This window comes from Panthera onca, chromosome B3, assembly GCF_046562875.1.
Source record: "Panthera onca isolate mPanOnc1 chromosome B3, mPanOnc1 haplotype 2, whole genome shotgun sequence".
Taxonomy (NCBI): Eukaryota; Metazoa; Chordata; class Mammalia; order Carnivora; family Felidae; genus Panthera; species Panthera onca.
Window position 1 is genome coordinate 41,628,607 of NC_138344.1, and position 16,669 is coordinate 41,645,275.

The 16,669-nt window shown below is 42.0% G+C and overlaps 1 protein-coding gene across 1 annotated transcript in view; it reads right to left on the bottom strand.

Moving 5' to 3' along the window:
* Nucleotides 1-16,669, bottom strand: part of RAB8B (RAB8B, member RAS oncogene family) — a 58,575-nt gene that overhangs the window by 30,621 nt on the left and 11,285 nt on the right. The gene's annotated exons all lie outside the window — the stretch shown is intronic.

Genomic DNA, 16,669 nt, shown 5'->3' on the forward strand with positions numbered 1-16,669 from the left:
AGAGCCCTTCCCCACCACGTGGTACTAATTCACATTGCAAAATATTGGGGAGGAGCCAGCTTCCAACGCAGCACTGGAAGCTGAACCTAGTTCCAGATCATCTCTGTGTCACAAAAGGATAGGTCTGCTCTGAATGGACCTGAATATTAGGTATTCATTCTTTGAGTCCTTTGAGTATGCTTTGTAGAACCACTGCATAAAGAATTCTTTTTCCGGATTAATCTGAAATAGATCAGATCATCCTGACATCTTTCAAACTGGAAAAGACTCTATCATTGCAAGCTTATTTTGAATCAAAGTGAATCTCCCCTCCAAGGCAAGGCCCCAAATAAAGGAAGTTCGGGAGAAGGAAGAAGAGGCAATTGTCTATTCTTATGACTGAAATCCATTTCATGTTAGTCTACAAAACAGGGATTGGGACACTTATGCTGCCCCAGGGAACATGCTCTTGGTTCTGTAGGAAAGCAAGGAAGAACCAAAAAAGTGTGGGATACTGGGGATCATCAGTGGTCATATGTACTTCTTAGCGACTTGGAGGGTAACTTTGAAATGCACATTAATTTCTCCCAACATGAGATGAATGCTTTACATAACTTGTCTCTAGCTAATTGTAGTTGCATCTTCCAATTCTGAGTTTATAATGAGAAAGAAACTATGTTGGAAATAACTACAAATGCTCATAAAAAAATTCAAATATGACCAGCTGGTAGACTGTTCTGAAGCTCCAAAACCAGTCCTCTTTTCACTACATCTCATTGCTTCATTAGGAGACATTTAATAGGATAATGATATGGGCTATTTTATACCTATTTCTTAGGCTGCACCACAGGGAAAAAACACCATAAAAGACAAAAGAAAAACTTTTCTTTTAGCAAAGTATATCAGTCAGAGTCTGATTGGGGGAAAAAGAACCTCCTGCAAGTATCTGTAACAGAAGGAATTTAATACAGGGAAATGATCACTTAAGCCATGAAGTTGCTGAGAGCCAACTAAGAGATGATGAATAGTTTGGCAACAGCAGGAAGCCACGACCACCCCTAAGCTAGAGAGACAAAAGGAGGAGATGGTGTTACTAGAGCTGAAGGTTCAGAGTCACCCAGTAAGAGGTGAAAACTGTGGTCCCAGAGAAAAAAAACCTCTTTGAAGAAGCTACCCACAGCAGAAAGGGAAAAGGAGAAATACCTTGGTGTCTCGTTTTCTCCTCCCTTCAAATCACCTGCCAGTGTCTCTGACCTGTCAGCTAACCCAGGAACCTGGGCAGGAAAAGAGGGAGGAATATAGATGAGGGAAAACTAACCAAGAATATGGTTAACCCTTCGCTGCAAGAATGAAATGTGTATTACTGTTGTAAGCCAGAGATCTGGGGGCTGTGTAACAACAAAAGCTGCATGATAAGCAAACACGGTTCTCCATTAACATGAAATAATATTGGGGCGCCCGAGTGGCTCAGTCAGTTAAGTGTCCGTCTTCAGCTCAGGTCATGATCTCACGGTTCGTGAGTTCGAGCCCTGCGTCGGGCTCTGTGCCGACAGCTTGGAGCCCACTTCAGATTCTGTGTCTCCCTCTGTCTGCCCCTCCACCGCTTGCATTGTCTCTCGCTCTGTCTCAAATATAAACAAACATTTAAAACAACTTTTTTAAAAACATGAAATGATATCAATAGTTATTTTCAACAACTGCTTTGAGGAAAACTTTTCCACCATTAATTTGTGAGCCTGGGGCAGAGGGCAAGCACCCGTACAGCTCTCCAACTGTGCCCTGGTGCTGAAAGAGAAGCACTTGGGGAACCTGTGTAGGAATGCAGCAGGAGGAGGATTCCTGTGTAGGAATCCAGCTGGAGGTGCGAGGCCATTATGATCAGCCCTGGCCATTGTGATCTTGCAGCTTCACAATCAACTGGGCAGTTTGGGACAGGATGACCTGGTGAACTGGGAGTGTCATATGCTGGCAAGTCAGGAGCCAGGCCTTCCAAAAAGGAAGTCTGTCACTGAGTCAGCGATGTTGCCAAGCCCTGAGCCCAAGCAGTCCCAATATAGCTCAAGGGTAACCACTGACAGTGGTGACTCCAAGCTTTTTGCTTATAATACTTCCATCATACGACTGGTTTCCAGCACAGTCTTTACAGGACAGTCTCATGGTTACTTATGATCCCTCCCTTCTCCCAAAGTAGACTGTAAGCACACGCAGCATGTGGGGTACCCTTTCAGTTTATGAAACTCTACAATTATCCATACATCTTAAAATACATGGTCCCACCCAACAAAGCCAGCCTTACCTTTCACAATTCCTCAGAACACACCCTCAGCAATGTCTCCTTCATGCTCCACTCTGATATTCCCTGCCTCTGAGCATTTGTCAGGATTCCTCCACTGTCAGGAACATTCTCCATCCTTCCCACTGGAATGCTGACAATAACTCAAGACTCAGTAACTCCACCTCCTCTTTCTTCCAGATATCCTAGCCGATTCTGCTCACTCTCTACCCTAAATTTCTACAAAATTTAGAATAAGTATCATTAGAGACGGCATTTAATTATGCTTGTTATTTCACATGATAAGTTTTGCCTTCCCAATTAGATTTAGGCAGACAACCTAGCACAGTATGCAGGTGAATGAGTAGGTACTCAATTAATGTTTACGGGGATGAATGAAAGAGAAGTCCTTTAGAAGCAGGAGCCCTGGAAACTCCTTCTTGTTTGCTAAGCACATCACAGGCACTCAATAAATACTTCTTGACATTGATTAATTACTTCTGGATACAACCAGGTTCACCTATCTCCAAACTGATCCTACTGGAATGCATCTTAATGACTGACAAATTATGTTACAAATTTGGATAATTTTAGGTGATAAAAAGAAACAAACACACAGATACACGAACACTAAAACATTTACATAATTGAGAAAAGAACAAATCACAAAAGACAGTATTAAGCACACATAAAATAGACGTCTTTTTATTTTAGAATGGAAAAAAGACAATAGTGCAGTCTCTTCTAGAGATAAGGGACTGAATGAAAGGTTCTGTTACCATTGTCTCAACTCCAATCCTTAAATAGTAACCTGTTAATTTAGACAGGCTTAGGAGTGGAAGTGATTTTTAAAAATCTTGGGGCACCTGGGTGGCTCAGTTGGTTAACTGTCTGACTCTTGATTTCGGCTCAGGTCATGAACTTGCAGTTTGTGAGTTCGAGCCCAGCGTTAGGCTCTGTGCTGACAGGGTGGAGCCTGCTTGGAATTCTTTTTCTCCTTCTCTCTCACTCGCTCTGTCTCTCTCGCCAAATAAATAAATAAACTTTAAAAATTAAAAACAATAAAAATCTACACACGAGTAAATAAATACCACTTCGGTAATTATATCAGGAGGACCAATAACATAAGTGCTACCACTAGGGGGGAAAAAAGAATTGGGTATTTTGTGTTGGTTAGAGAGTTTTACTTTCTTCCCAAACCACAGTTTTCTTAAAACTCTGGCAACAATCACAACCATATGTTGCAGATGTCTCTGCTGCATAAAAACTGCTGCCAATGCTCCAACAGCCAGAGTGGCTTCCAGGGCCCCCACTTAGAGAAGAGAAAGTAGGAAACGAAAAAAGGAGAGAGACAATGGGCTCATTACCCAAAAGACCCTAACAAAAACAGAGCAAGTCAAACCAGCAGCCGAAGCCCTCCATCAATAAAAGGCTCAACAGTTAAAAGGCCCAGTTTTCTTTCACGGGGGAAAAAAGGGTTTTATCCGATTAAATACAGCCTCCAGATAATTGCTTTAAAAAAAAAAAATTGTTTTTTAACTCTTCATGGCCAAATGCAGCCACAGCAGTGACTTCCCAGCTTTTGTGACCCACAGCTAAGAAATACTTTTTATATCACACCACATTACACACATACACATATGTGTGCATGTTATACATGTTATATAACTGAAACAAAAGTTTCACAAAATAGCAGTTGACTTTTCCCCCTTGTTACTTTTCTACATGCAATGGACTCTGTATTTCTATTCTCTTATGTGCTGGTCTATTCTCTCTCCCTCCACTAAAAAAAAAAAAAAGTTGGTCTGGACACTCTAAATTGACTTCATGACTCAATAATAGGTTGCAACCCATACTGAAAAACATTGGCTTAAAGAACATGGTGGAAGTCAACCAAAGGTCATATGCTCTTTCTTTTTAGAAAATCCATTGCTGATAAGAAGAGGCCCCTCTAGCTTCACTTTTTAATGACAAAGAAAGAAAAAACAAAGACAACTTCAGGGCCTAGCAAGCACTAAAATATTTGTTAAATTTAATAAGCCATTAAAAAGATAGTGTGTGTTGTTGTTTCTGTTTTGTGGTTAAAGTAACATAGAAAGGAGCAGGGAACTAAGTCTTAAAGGAGAAAAAGGAGAATTCTAATAATGGAAATACTGCCTGGGCAACATGCCCAATTTTTTTGAGCATAACATTGCCAGAGGTTTAGCTTCCTGTATCACCTGAGATGCTTTGATCCATCGGCCTAAGGCCAAGAAGAAAAAGAGAGAAAGGCCCATCACAAAAAGGCAGAAGAGGTCAGCATGGTTTGGTAACTGACCATACTCCAAATGAATGAAATAGGACTATACCTTTTAAATGAGGAAATGATTGCCTGAAAAATCAAGGATCCCCATTTAAATGAATCCAGAATGGCTACAGCGCAAACTGTACCAAAGAACAAGAGGCAGTAAATCACAATGAGCGTCAGATAATTCTGTATAATGGAATCAGATAAAATCCTTCGAGATACTCTCCTGAGACGATGGCTCACCCACTCAGCACAGAACGATGTTGACAGCTGTGAGACAGACCATCATTAATAGAAATAGCTATCACGTCTCAAGGGCCCACTGAGTGCCAGGCACTGTGCTAGGTACTTACTATACTTTATCACTATTCTCATAACAAGCCTGCACAGGGGCTATTAAGCCCCTTTCACACAAGTAGAAACTGAGGTCCAGGTGGAGAGGGCAAAAGTCCAAATAAGAGTGTGGAAGAGGGAAGTGTATGAGAGAGGAAGGGTCCTGGAACTAAGTTATGCAGACACCAGTCTTCAACGTCCAGATTCCTGGTCCCTGGCTGGTGGTTTGGGGCAAATGTGGTATTTGGTCATAACCACCAACAGTAGGTACCTGCCCTGTTTGGAATCGGGAAGCAGCCAAGAATCCTGTAGAGAATGCAGACATCTGACAAGAGATAGAAGTCACAAGGACAGAAGAGCTTTAGATATCCTGTTCAATTTTAAAGACCTTAATTATGAAACAAGAAAAGTAATATAAATACTATATTTATATTCCATAGAAAATATTTTTTCTTTAGGAAAAAAAAAAAATACACCACTACATGTGGTTAAGTTAGAAGGGAAAAACCAGAAATGTGAATTCTCAAAAGCAGAATCTCGAATCACAAGGGTTACACAAGAAAAGAGAAATGAACTGTTGAACTGAAATCGGAGGCAAGAGAGCCCGCCCTGGTCACATCCATTGTCAGATGCGCGAGCTTTGGATGAAGTCAGAAATGGAGCACACCCATTTCTAAGGAATTCAACACCACTGCAGAATTCTTTTCTCAAACTGAAATCAAGCTCTTGGATAGTTACATTAGACAGACTCTTTATCTCCCATGCTGTAATACCTTGAGAAGAATGACCAGTTTGGATTTTTCAGCACTGGAAATTTCTACATTTTATAAAGTTGGTGCAGAGAAGGAGGCCACTTTTGTTTTGTTCTCAAGAGCAGATATGAAAGACATATAAGAATAAGTGGAAAATGTAGAAAGTTACCAAAATTTACTCATTTTAAGTTTCAATACTCAAAACAAAGCAGGTGGAAAGAACTCATGTAAGAATTGCCCTTAACCAGAGGAAGACTGTTTTATTTTTTCATGTTTTTTTTTTTTAGTGTCCATATTACAATTTAAATTTACAACTTAAGCTTTTATCGTTATTTTTAAATGTTTATTTTTGAGTGAGAGAGAGAGAGGGAGGGAGAGTGAGCGGGGGAGGGGCAGAGAGCGAGATGGGGACAGAGGATCTGATGCAGGCTCCGTGCCTACAGCAGCAAACCCTACACAGGGGGCTCGAACTCAGGAATGGTGAGACCATGGCCTGAACTGAAGTCAGATGCTTAACTGACTGAGCCACCCAGGCGCCCCATTATTATTTTTAAAATGAAAGCTGCATCATCTAAAGTCATAAATGCACAGCCTGCTGAATTCAGAAGAGGCACACATTACAGTTTTGAGCATAAATTGAGTGACCAAGTGAACAATAAATTCCTTAGGCAGTACAGGGGCTTTTCTGGGCATTTGGCACTATTTGGAAGACCATGATTTACCAAACACCAATCCACTGACCTAATCTACGATTGCTCCCCTAATCTAACCTCTGCCTCCCTTCCCACATGCCACCTCCCTACACATTCACTTGTTTTGGGTAGTGAAATAGTGCCAGGAAGACATTTATTCTCACTGGATTTTATCTGAAGAAAGAAGTCAGAAAGCAACTATCTTGTAAAACTTAGTTACAATTGCAGGTACCAGCTAGGAAGTAGAAAACTGAAAATTATTTTAATCTGTGTATTAAAGGTTAAATTATCCCTAGTTTTGAAGAGATATTAGTTAGAACCTAGAGAGTTTCCTTTTGATTTCAAAGGGGAGAATGGGAAGAAAAAGGAAGGGACACAGGAAGAGTGGGGAGGGAGGGAAGCAGGAGAGAGGGAAGACTTAGATACTAAAACATGCTTTAGGTTTCTGCCAGAGTCTTACAAAAACCTAACACAAACCTCATAGTTAACTACTGACAGTGGCATGTGCTTTTAATTATATTCTGAAAATGTGCAAGCAAGCAAGGCAAAATTGTATCATGGTTCTCATTTACATTTATCATTCCCTCTCTACGGGAATATATAATCACATACAGACATCTGTGGATGATTATATGTGAAGACGGGCCTTTCAAGATCAAGTTTAAGAGTTCTAGTGTCTTTCTTCCTATTCATATACCAATCGGGAGGCAATTCACTAGAGCGGTTTTAGTGAATAGGGAAACGTGAGGAAGTCCAGAGGCGATCTCCCCACCATGTATAAAATTTTTATAATAATTTCCCTGATCTCCACCCTCCTCCTTCCCACAGTAGAGCTCAGAGATGACATTTCCTTTCCGTGTCTATGTATAAGAATCACTTTGTACTTTACAACACTTTTCTTTGTGAGGATTCTTTTTTTTTTCCCTTGAGTCAAAAGCAATGCCAAATTATCACTACAATATCTTGACTCTTCTGAGACTCCAGCAGAATTTCCCTTCCCCTACTTGAAAGTGACATTTTCTAATACAAAAAATTTCCAAGCAAAATGGGGTTAGACTAGAATAAATATGAGTCACAGGTGAACATAAATCGAAACAGAAAAGGTGCTGATGAAAATCCCTCCCTTAACAACTTTATCTCACAATGCCAGTGGTTTAAAAATGACAAACACGGTGACCTATCCAACAGCAACTTAGGTATCAAGTTTTTGTTGCTTTTTGTTTTTTGTTTTTGTTTTATTTTGTTTTCTGCTGTGAACTAGTTTTGCATGCTCCGTTTGTTATGCACCAAGGATGCTTTTATACCAACTCAGGCAGGACCACAATGCATTGTACTGGGAAGACAGGGCTCCTAGTGATGTTGAACAATTAATTAGGGGCATTTCACCTTCAGATAGGATACATATGAGAGACACTGGTCAGTCAATATGGGACAATATGAAGGAAAATGTGGTGCTTGGCAAAAACAAAAACAAAAACAAAAACAAAAATCCACCAAAACCATAACTGGATTTAACTGGGGGCTAATTTTGAATTCTACCACACTTACTTTTACTTTTTTTTTTTTAATTTTTTTTTAATGTTTATTTATTTTTGAGACAGAGAGAGAGCATGAATGGGGGAGGGTCAGAGAGAGAGGGAGACACAGAATCTGAAGCAGGCCCCAGGCTCTGAGCTGTCAGCACAGAGTCCGACGTGGGGCTCGAACTCACGGACCGTGAGATCATGACCTGAGCCGAAGTCAGAGGCTTAACTGACTGAGCCACCCAGGTGCCCCTACTTACTTTTACTTTTAACAAGATATATTTAAAGGAAGTATTTGCCAACTGCAGTACCAAGAAGCCTTTTAAAAATTTTTTTAATGTTTATTATTTTGAGAGAGAGACAGAGACAGAGCATGAGCAGGGGAGAGGCAGAGAGAGAGGGAGAGACAGAATCTGTAGCAGGCTCCAGGCTCTGAGCTGTCAGCACAGAGCCCAACGTGGGGTTCGAACTCACAGGTGGAGAGATCATGGCCTGAGCCAAAGTTGGATGCTTAACTGACTGAGCCACCCAGGCGCCTCATTACCAAGAAGCTTTAAAGAAAATTTCAAATTCAGGCTCTCTCTAGGGTCTTACATATTCTTTTTTGTTTGAATGACCAACATAGTTAAAATACGGTAAGATTAAATAAGCCAGTCCATAAGAGATATACCGAGTGTATACAGCCTAGAACAGAGGACAGTTATAACATCCCAGTGAGACAATAATCTCCCAACCTCCCAACATGTAAAGAGGCAAGAATTTTGCTACAGTTTCAGGAACATCTGTTCCTGAATTTCCCCATAATCTCGGCAATTTCTATACTTCTGATGTACAAAGGATGTTCTATTATTTGTTCCCCTGTCAAAAAAGAAAAGTAAGGCCAGAGAAGTCAAAAGAGATTTTAATGCAAAAACACTTAAGCCAATGAAAGTAGAGTTGATCATTCATTTTTACTTGGGCTTTTGCAGATAAGCCCTCCACATCCCCAACAAACCAAAGAATCCTCCCCCAAACTCTAGCCTTGCTTTTATCCTTCAATACGGCAAGGGCTCCCATGGGTCACCGCGCAGTAGTATCTTTTGGCAAAAGAAGTTTCTCTAGGTTGAGTTAAGGCCTGGCTCTTCAAAGTTAATTAGAACCATACCACATATCTTGTCAGTATGCTGCTAGAAAATGCCTGTGGTATGATGCTAAACTTTCATTCTCCCCGAGAGACAATTCAGTTTCTCATCTTTTACTTATATACCTGTCACTCGTAATAGAAAACAAGTCTACAGTTTAAAAAAAGGAGGCCAAGAGCTGGCCCAGTGGTCAGTGCCCACAGCTGTGGCTGCCACCATGGCCAGTGCTACTCACTTCCCCATCCCTTTTTCAGGAGGAAAGGCAGGACAGAAGAAGGCGTGGCACACCCTTCCTTCTCCTGCCAGGGGCTTCCGTGTCAGAAACCCTGCCATTTTCTCCATGTCTAAAATGATCTCAGCACTTCAGTGGGAAATGGGGAAACATGGCCCCACTGCGGATGGTCAGGAACCCAGAGAAGAAGGTATTTGGCACTGAAGAGTGCCTCAAACATATCCTAGGAGGCTGAGCTGTTTTATATGTATTTCTCATCCAGGTGTGCTTTTGCAGAATTCAAACGCAGTAACCAAAGATTTGGGGGGGCGGGGGGGGGGGAGCGACAGTAGAAATAGACAATGTGGGAAGAAGTGACAGGCCTGTATATAGACACAGAGAAAAGCCTCATGGTCTTGATCAGGCCAATGTTCACAGGGTGCTGACAACTCTAGAGAAGGCCAGAAGCAAAGAAATCGTAACCGACCACCTGGGGGAAAGAACATTTTCAGGGCCTCCTCTGTCGAAATGAAATCAAAATCAACGTGCCAACAACGATTTCACAGGTTTCACAAAAGATGTCAAATGAAATGTGTAAATTTCTCAATTTAACCACCGCAAACACAGCAGACCTTAATCCAAGACTCAGATATCTGGAGCTGCTACAGTCTAAGATGAGTGTGTCTTTAAAAGATAAATGAGCAATTATTCTCAGCACATTTTAATAAGCAACTGTAATTTTAATTTCAGAATCATAAAAAAAAAAAAAAGAGTCTGAACGAATACTTTTAAAAGACCCTTTCCTCCAAAGATGAGAGCTTTACCTAACTACTTCATCAGCACCAGGCGAAGATTTCGGTTCCATGACAATTTTTTTTGAGCAACAATTATGTGCCAAGTACAATGTCTGGTAATGCAAAGAACACAAAGAAGAAACAAGCTTCTGCCCTAAAGAAAGTTATCATGGGGGTGGGGAGGTGGGGACGCAGAGAAGGAAGCCCGTTCTACTTGAACACAGGAAGAACATGGGAGATGTCGTGCACAAGTCCAAAGTACTACAGGGTACCAAGTACTACTGAAGAAACAGGAAGCACCTTCCAGTGGTGGAGGGCTGGGAAAAGGCTGTGACATGGTGACACAAAAAAGGAACATCCGAGGAGCATCAGGAATGAAAGGTAGGATGTCTATAGGCAGATAGGAAGTGTGTTCATGAAACCACCCATTCTGGGTAGAGCAGTGATTCCTAGAAAGTTTAATTTTGTGAACTGGTAAAGTTTCCGGGGGGGGGGGGGGGGAGATAGTGGTAGGGAGAAGGGAAGAAGTTGAAAGAAGGAATATTCTAACCTAGGAACTGTTATTCCATAAAATTTGCTGGGCTGGAAATAGGCTTTTCTCCCCCAGAGAAGCAAAACAGCAAGAATTCTATTGCAATTTATTTTTTAATTTTTCAGATGTTAGTCAGATCAATAATGGCCATCTATCATCACCATCATTTTACAAATAAAAGAGCATTTGAATTCCAAAAATGTAGGAAGCACATAATCTCGGGAACTTAAAAATGCCATTTCTTCTCACAAAAGGGCAGCTAGTAACCTTACACTGGTCAGGCAAAAGCGTGGCCACAGCCTGCTGGGTACACCTGTTTAGGAGGCCCTGGGTTTGGATGTAGGACTCCTTTAAGAAACAGTAGGAAATACAGCTGACGCCTCACTGTAGGGAGTTTGGAAGGATACACTGAGAAAATTATACTCAATTAGGCAAAGTAAAAAATAAGCCTTTTAAGAGGAGGGGTAAGGAGTTGACATGATTAATACCTAGAGCTATGCTCTATTGTGAATTTGAGCAAAGTGGACAGAATGGAATGGGGGCAGGGCTGTTGCCTAAGTGATGATGGAAGTGCCTAGGCCACCTAGGGGACGCTGCGAAGTCCAGGTGAAAGGTGTGCAGGGCCTGTATCAGGGCAGTGGAAGACAGAAAGGAAGGGACTCAGCAACGCATCATATGCAGAATTTGAGGAAAAGGAAGGAGCCTAAGATGACTTCCAGGTCTTAAGCCTAGAAAATGAAAAAGTAAACAAAACGAAGCTGACGGTAGTATTAAAAGATATACAAAAATTCATGAAGGGGTATGAGATAAGAGGATGAGATGAATTCATTTGGAGGTGGGACATGCAGGGCAGGAGTTTGGGAAAGGCTGGGGATATAATGAGATAGAAAGCTGGGGAGTGCCACATGGAAGGCCTTGGAAGGGGGCAAGCCTACCTTCTTCATCACTTGGGGATTTTCTTTTTTTTTTTTTTTTTTCCCAACGTTTTTTTTTTTTTTTATTTATTTTTGGGACAGAGAGAGACAGAGCATGAACGGGGGAGGGGCAGAGAGAGAGGGAGACACAGAATCGGAAACAGGCTCCAGGCTCCGAGCCATCAGCCCAGAGCCTGACGCGGGGCTCGAACTCACAGACCGCGAGATCGTGACCTGGCTGAAGTCGGACGCTTAACCGACTGCGCCACCCAGGCGCCCCCACTTGGGGATTTTCTAACCCTTTCTACATTGCAAGCACTGTACCAGGTGCTAGGGATACGACGAAGAACAACAGATCCGGCACCTGTGCTCCCGGAGTGCCAACCTAGAGGGGAGACAGACCTTCACGCAGTAATGACGCAGATGAATGTGATTACAAAGTGTATTAAAGTGTCTAATTTCCAAAAGAGAAAAAAGGAAAAAATCGAGAATAGACACTTGGAAAATGACTTCAATTAAAAGGTGAAATGAGGCTACCAATGGAGACAGAAGGCACAGTTAGAAGAGTAGGAAGCAAATTGGAGCAGACAATTCCTGGAAGCTGGTAGGAGAATGAGTTTCAAGAAGCAAGTGATCGACAGTGCCAAATGCTGCTGACAGGCCAAGGGGGACAAGGACGGAGAAAGGGCCGCTGGCCCGTTCAGTGAGGAGGACAGGATGACCTGGACGCAGCGGTGAAGCAGGTGGAGCAGGATTTCGAGGGGTTAAGGCGTGAAGACACAGAAAAGTGCAGGTGACAAGACTTCTCTTTCAGGGAGTAAAACAACAAAGGAAAGGAAAGGAAGAGATGGGGGGGATTGAGGAAACAATACATTTATGGGGTCTCCTTGTTAGACTGGGGATAATTTCAACAGGATTGAAAGTGGAGCAGAAAGGGCCAGCAGAGGAAGAGAAAGAAAAAAACAGAAGATGCAAGAGAGAAGGGGACAACAGCCAGGGCCCCGTCACAAGAGAAAGGGAAGGTGTTAACAGGAACATCAACCAACAGGTCAGCACTGCCTCCTTGGAGAGAAGGGGAAAGGAAAGTTGGGACGGTGAAAGTACCCAGAAATCAGAGATGGCAAGAAAAAACGTTGAGGAAGCTCTGGTTAGGAGGTTGTAGGGTCTTTTCTGGAAACGATTGGGAAGAGATGTGAGTGAGCCACATGTACAGCTGGGACTTGAGAAGATGGCATCTGCTGCCAACTCTATCCATTCAACAAACATTCACTGAGGGCCTTCCATGTTCCACAAACTGTGCATTTATGGCTGAGCATAAATGAAGTTAGCAGGCATTTGTTCTCTGGGTAAAAAAAGAAACAGACTGATTTTGTCGCTCTTGCGTCTAGAAAAAGACCATAAGCAATAACAGGTGATAATTACACATCCTTTGAAGCTTATGTATGTGCTAATGGATGAGATGTCACTACTCAGGAGCCCAAGATCCATTCCTCAGAAGGAAATAGATGGTGTTAGTTTACTTATCCCACAGATACCGTGGGCCTGAGCATCAGATAAACCACCTCTGAAGAGACGAGTCATGGTTCCTGTCAGCCAGAAGGTCACAACCAGAAGTGATGTTCTGAAAGCTTCTGCTCTTTCCACGATTTTGGCATATTTCACTGTTTGGAGCATTAACTGAACCCACCATCACAATCTTTATGTTTTATTAGAAGGGAAGACTCTGGCCACCTGAAGGTTGTTAACAAGATACTTTTCTGGATGCAACATAACTTTGGGGAATGCACTGGACCAGAGAGTTCCATGGCATGGTTTTTCAGTGCCATTAAACCTCAAAATGAACTTAAAAAAAAAAAAAAAGATTTTAAGTAATCTCTAATAAACCCAATGTGGGGCTCAAGCTCACAACCCCAAGATCAAGAGTCACACACTCTACCAACTGAGCCAGCAAGGTGCCCCAAAATGAACTTTCTTAAAACCACTGCGGCTTTTAAAATTACAAATCATAGAGGCGCCTAGGTGGCTCAGTCAGTTGAGCATCTGACTTCGGCTCAGGTCATGATCTTGAGGCTCCTGCGTTTGAGTCCTGCGTCGGGCTCTCTGCTGTCAGTGCAGAACCTGCTTAGGATCCTCTGTCCCCCTTTCTCTCTGCCCCTCCCCCGCTCAAGCTTGCATTCTCTCTCTCAAAAATAAAATAAACATTAAGAAAAAAAAAATAAAATTACAAATCATGTATGTGTCCCTTCCCTACACATAACTCTGCATATGTTATTTCAACTAGAGTCACAATAAAATCTATCCTCCTTACACTGGCCCTCGAGGCCCTTCATGACCTGGTCCCTGTCACCTCTTGTACATATTTTTTTAATGTTTAAAAAAACTGAAACAAGTGAAGAGCATCTCACCTCATCCTCGTGGTCCAAAGCAAGTACTGTACAAAACCAAACCCAATTTCAGTTTTATGCTTACCATGTTCATGTCATCATTCATTAAGTACTAAATATCACAAGGGGGAAAATTGTGCTTCACGCTCATACTGACACATTTACTCCCCTAGTTCTCTTGATAAGACAGTTTAATGATTAAAAAGAAATTAATAGCATGTATCAATATTGTAAAAATGTGATTAATGACTTTTTTCAGATTAAAGCATCATCACCTTGATTATTTGGTAAAGAAAAACCTATCAACTAACTTTCAAGTTGGGTAATTTACTCCATTAGAATCAGCGAGGGTGTTTCAAGATTTAATGTATTGTTCAAATTCATGTATGCAAACAAACTCATTAAAATTCAGGAGACTTCACTCAGAAACTCGCTCCACTTAAAATTCAGGGCCCTAACAGAGGACACTGAGCTGGAATATTTAAATTGAAACATTTGTCCCTCCTAGACAGGGTATTTTGCACTGTTTTTTGTTTTTGTTTTTGTTCTCACCCAAAGGAAGAATTCAAGATGCCCTGGGAGTCTGCAGCGGCCAGAGGCTGCAGAGAATTTGCTCCTTACATTACACTGACATGCTGTCCCTGGGTCAAGGGCTTGTTCTTGGACACCTCCTTTAACACCAGCTAAGGCCAGGGACAATCACCTCCACTGTGACAATGAGGCTAAAGACAAATATTTCTAATTCTAGCTTCATAAAATGCATGTGGGCCTCAACCGTAAGAACTAATTCTCTAGAAAACTGCAGCACACCTCATTAAGTAACCAAAATGTTCCCATTCATAATTTTTATGGAACTCATTCCAACAAGGGCTTCCTAAATTACCTGGAAAAAAACAAAACCCTTCAGTAATTACTGAGACTGACTGCATGCTAGACCCTATGCTAACTGCTTTACTATAGTACCATCATTAAACCACCTCGCAATAATCCTCTGCAACAAAGGAAAACTGATACCAAGGAGGTCAAAAGACTTGGTGATGTCACCACTTGGTCACTGGTCAGAAGTGGTGCCACGTTGACACCGCTTCCTTGAAGATAACTAACCTTTTTTTTTTTTTTTTTTTAATATTTCTGAGTTGCTGGTGACACAGAAAGGCACAGTGGTTAAAAACACAGACTCTGGAACCAGACTGCCTGGATTCAAATCTGGGTCAGTTTTACTACTAACTGGCCTATATGCCCCAGAGAAGTTATTCAACTATTTTGTTTCTCCACTACTTCTTTCAGAAAATGGAAATAATAACAACGCATCTAAGAGGTTGTTTTGTGAATTACATGGATCAATCATGAAAAATGTTAATCCACGTAAAATGCCTAGAACTGTGCCTAGTATACAGCAGACACTCAATAAATGTTCGCTTTTATTGAAAGCAAGTGCTGTAACAATGAAGCCTGAGGGATTGCCAGCGTCCTCCCTCACAGCTGTCTGGGTCTACCCTCAGTGAACTGGGACTGAGTTCCCTCACACGCACTCCTCTTTTGTGTGTGTCCCACGTACCAAAGATAATATACACACTATAATGCATTTCATTCTCAAAATAAAAAATGAAACAAAAAACCTAAAAGGGAGTTCCCATCCTTCCTTGATCAATAAAGAAAATGCTTAAATAATTTGCCCAAGGCTCTCAAACAGGACTTCACTTGAGAGTTTGTCTCAGCAGCCCAAGTTCTTTTATCTACACCATGTTATCTCGTGTTCTTAAGTCTATTTTTCCCCTTTGTCAGTGAATCCTTTGGTTATCACTTAGGATCAGAGTTTTGGAAGAGTTGTTTGAGTGTACTGAACACAACACGCCCTTTTTGCTTCTGAAGAAATGGGAAGGCCAAGGAAGTTGACTACTGACTTGCCCACAGTCGTATACTGAAAGCCACTGCTACAGTAGCACAAGGCCACTTTTTTCTCTCTGATGTTGGTGGCCTGCCTCTAGGAGGATCTCAGCTCTGCTCCTGAGCTTTTAAGGGCTCAGAGAAACAAAGGACCACTGTAAAAATCAAGAATGCAAAGGCTAAATGAGAGACCTAGGGACTCGCCAGCAGGCAACTTCATGGGTTTTAGCAAATGGACTTCGTTTTATCAAGTTTAGCTGCTTGGGCCTTTCTGCTTTTTGGCCCACAGCAGCATGCTGCGGACTCAGGGCTAGCAAACAAATCAGGTGTTAGTCTAGCCTACAATGTCACCGTGATTCTGAGGAAAGCTGACAAGCAGGGCTTTACAAACAAAACCCAAAGCAGAGACGATTTCACCCTGAAAAAAAGAAAGGGACAGGCTAGCACGAAGTCTAAACTTAATTTGTCAAAGGAAAGAAGCTCACAATTAAAGCAGCTCTTCCTAGCACATCGCCATCTATCTAAGGCCAACAACATACAAGCATAACAACCAACGGCCCCATGTGGAGAGACAGTGCTGAGATGCTGGTATAATTAGTTCCCTTTTCACAAGAGAGTTGGATTCATAATTAAACTCTGTCCCTTCCTGCCCCCGTTCTGCTGTGCACATGTTTGCCTGCTTCCTAAGGGATTGGGTTAGAGGCCAGTAGACAACCCCAAACCGCAAGTCCACTGACCTCCCAGGGCCAAGAGGCAATGCAACGCATGTCTGCGTTAGCCGCGTGGGAGCTTGTCGAGGGAGAGGCTGATTTCGTCTTTCCGTGCAATACACTTCTCAAGTCAGTTTACACAGTTGTGACAGACCGTTGAAAGGCCCTGCTACTCCAGTCTAAGTGCCAACACACTTGGCCCCATGGAAAACTCCAGGACCCATTCTGAGAAGAGCAGGTTGTTGTGGACAGAGTGTGCTCATGGCTTGTCTAAGACT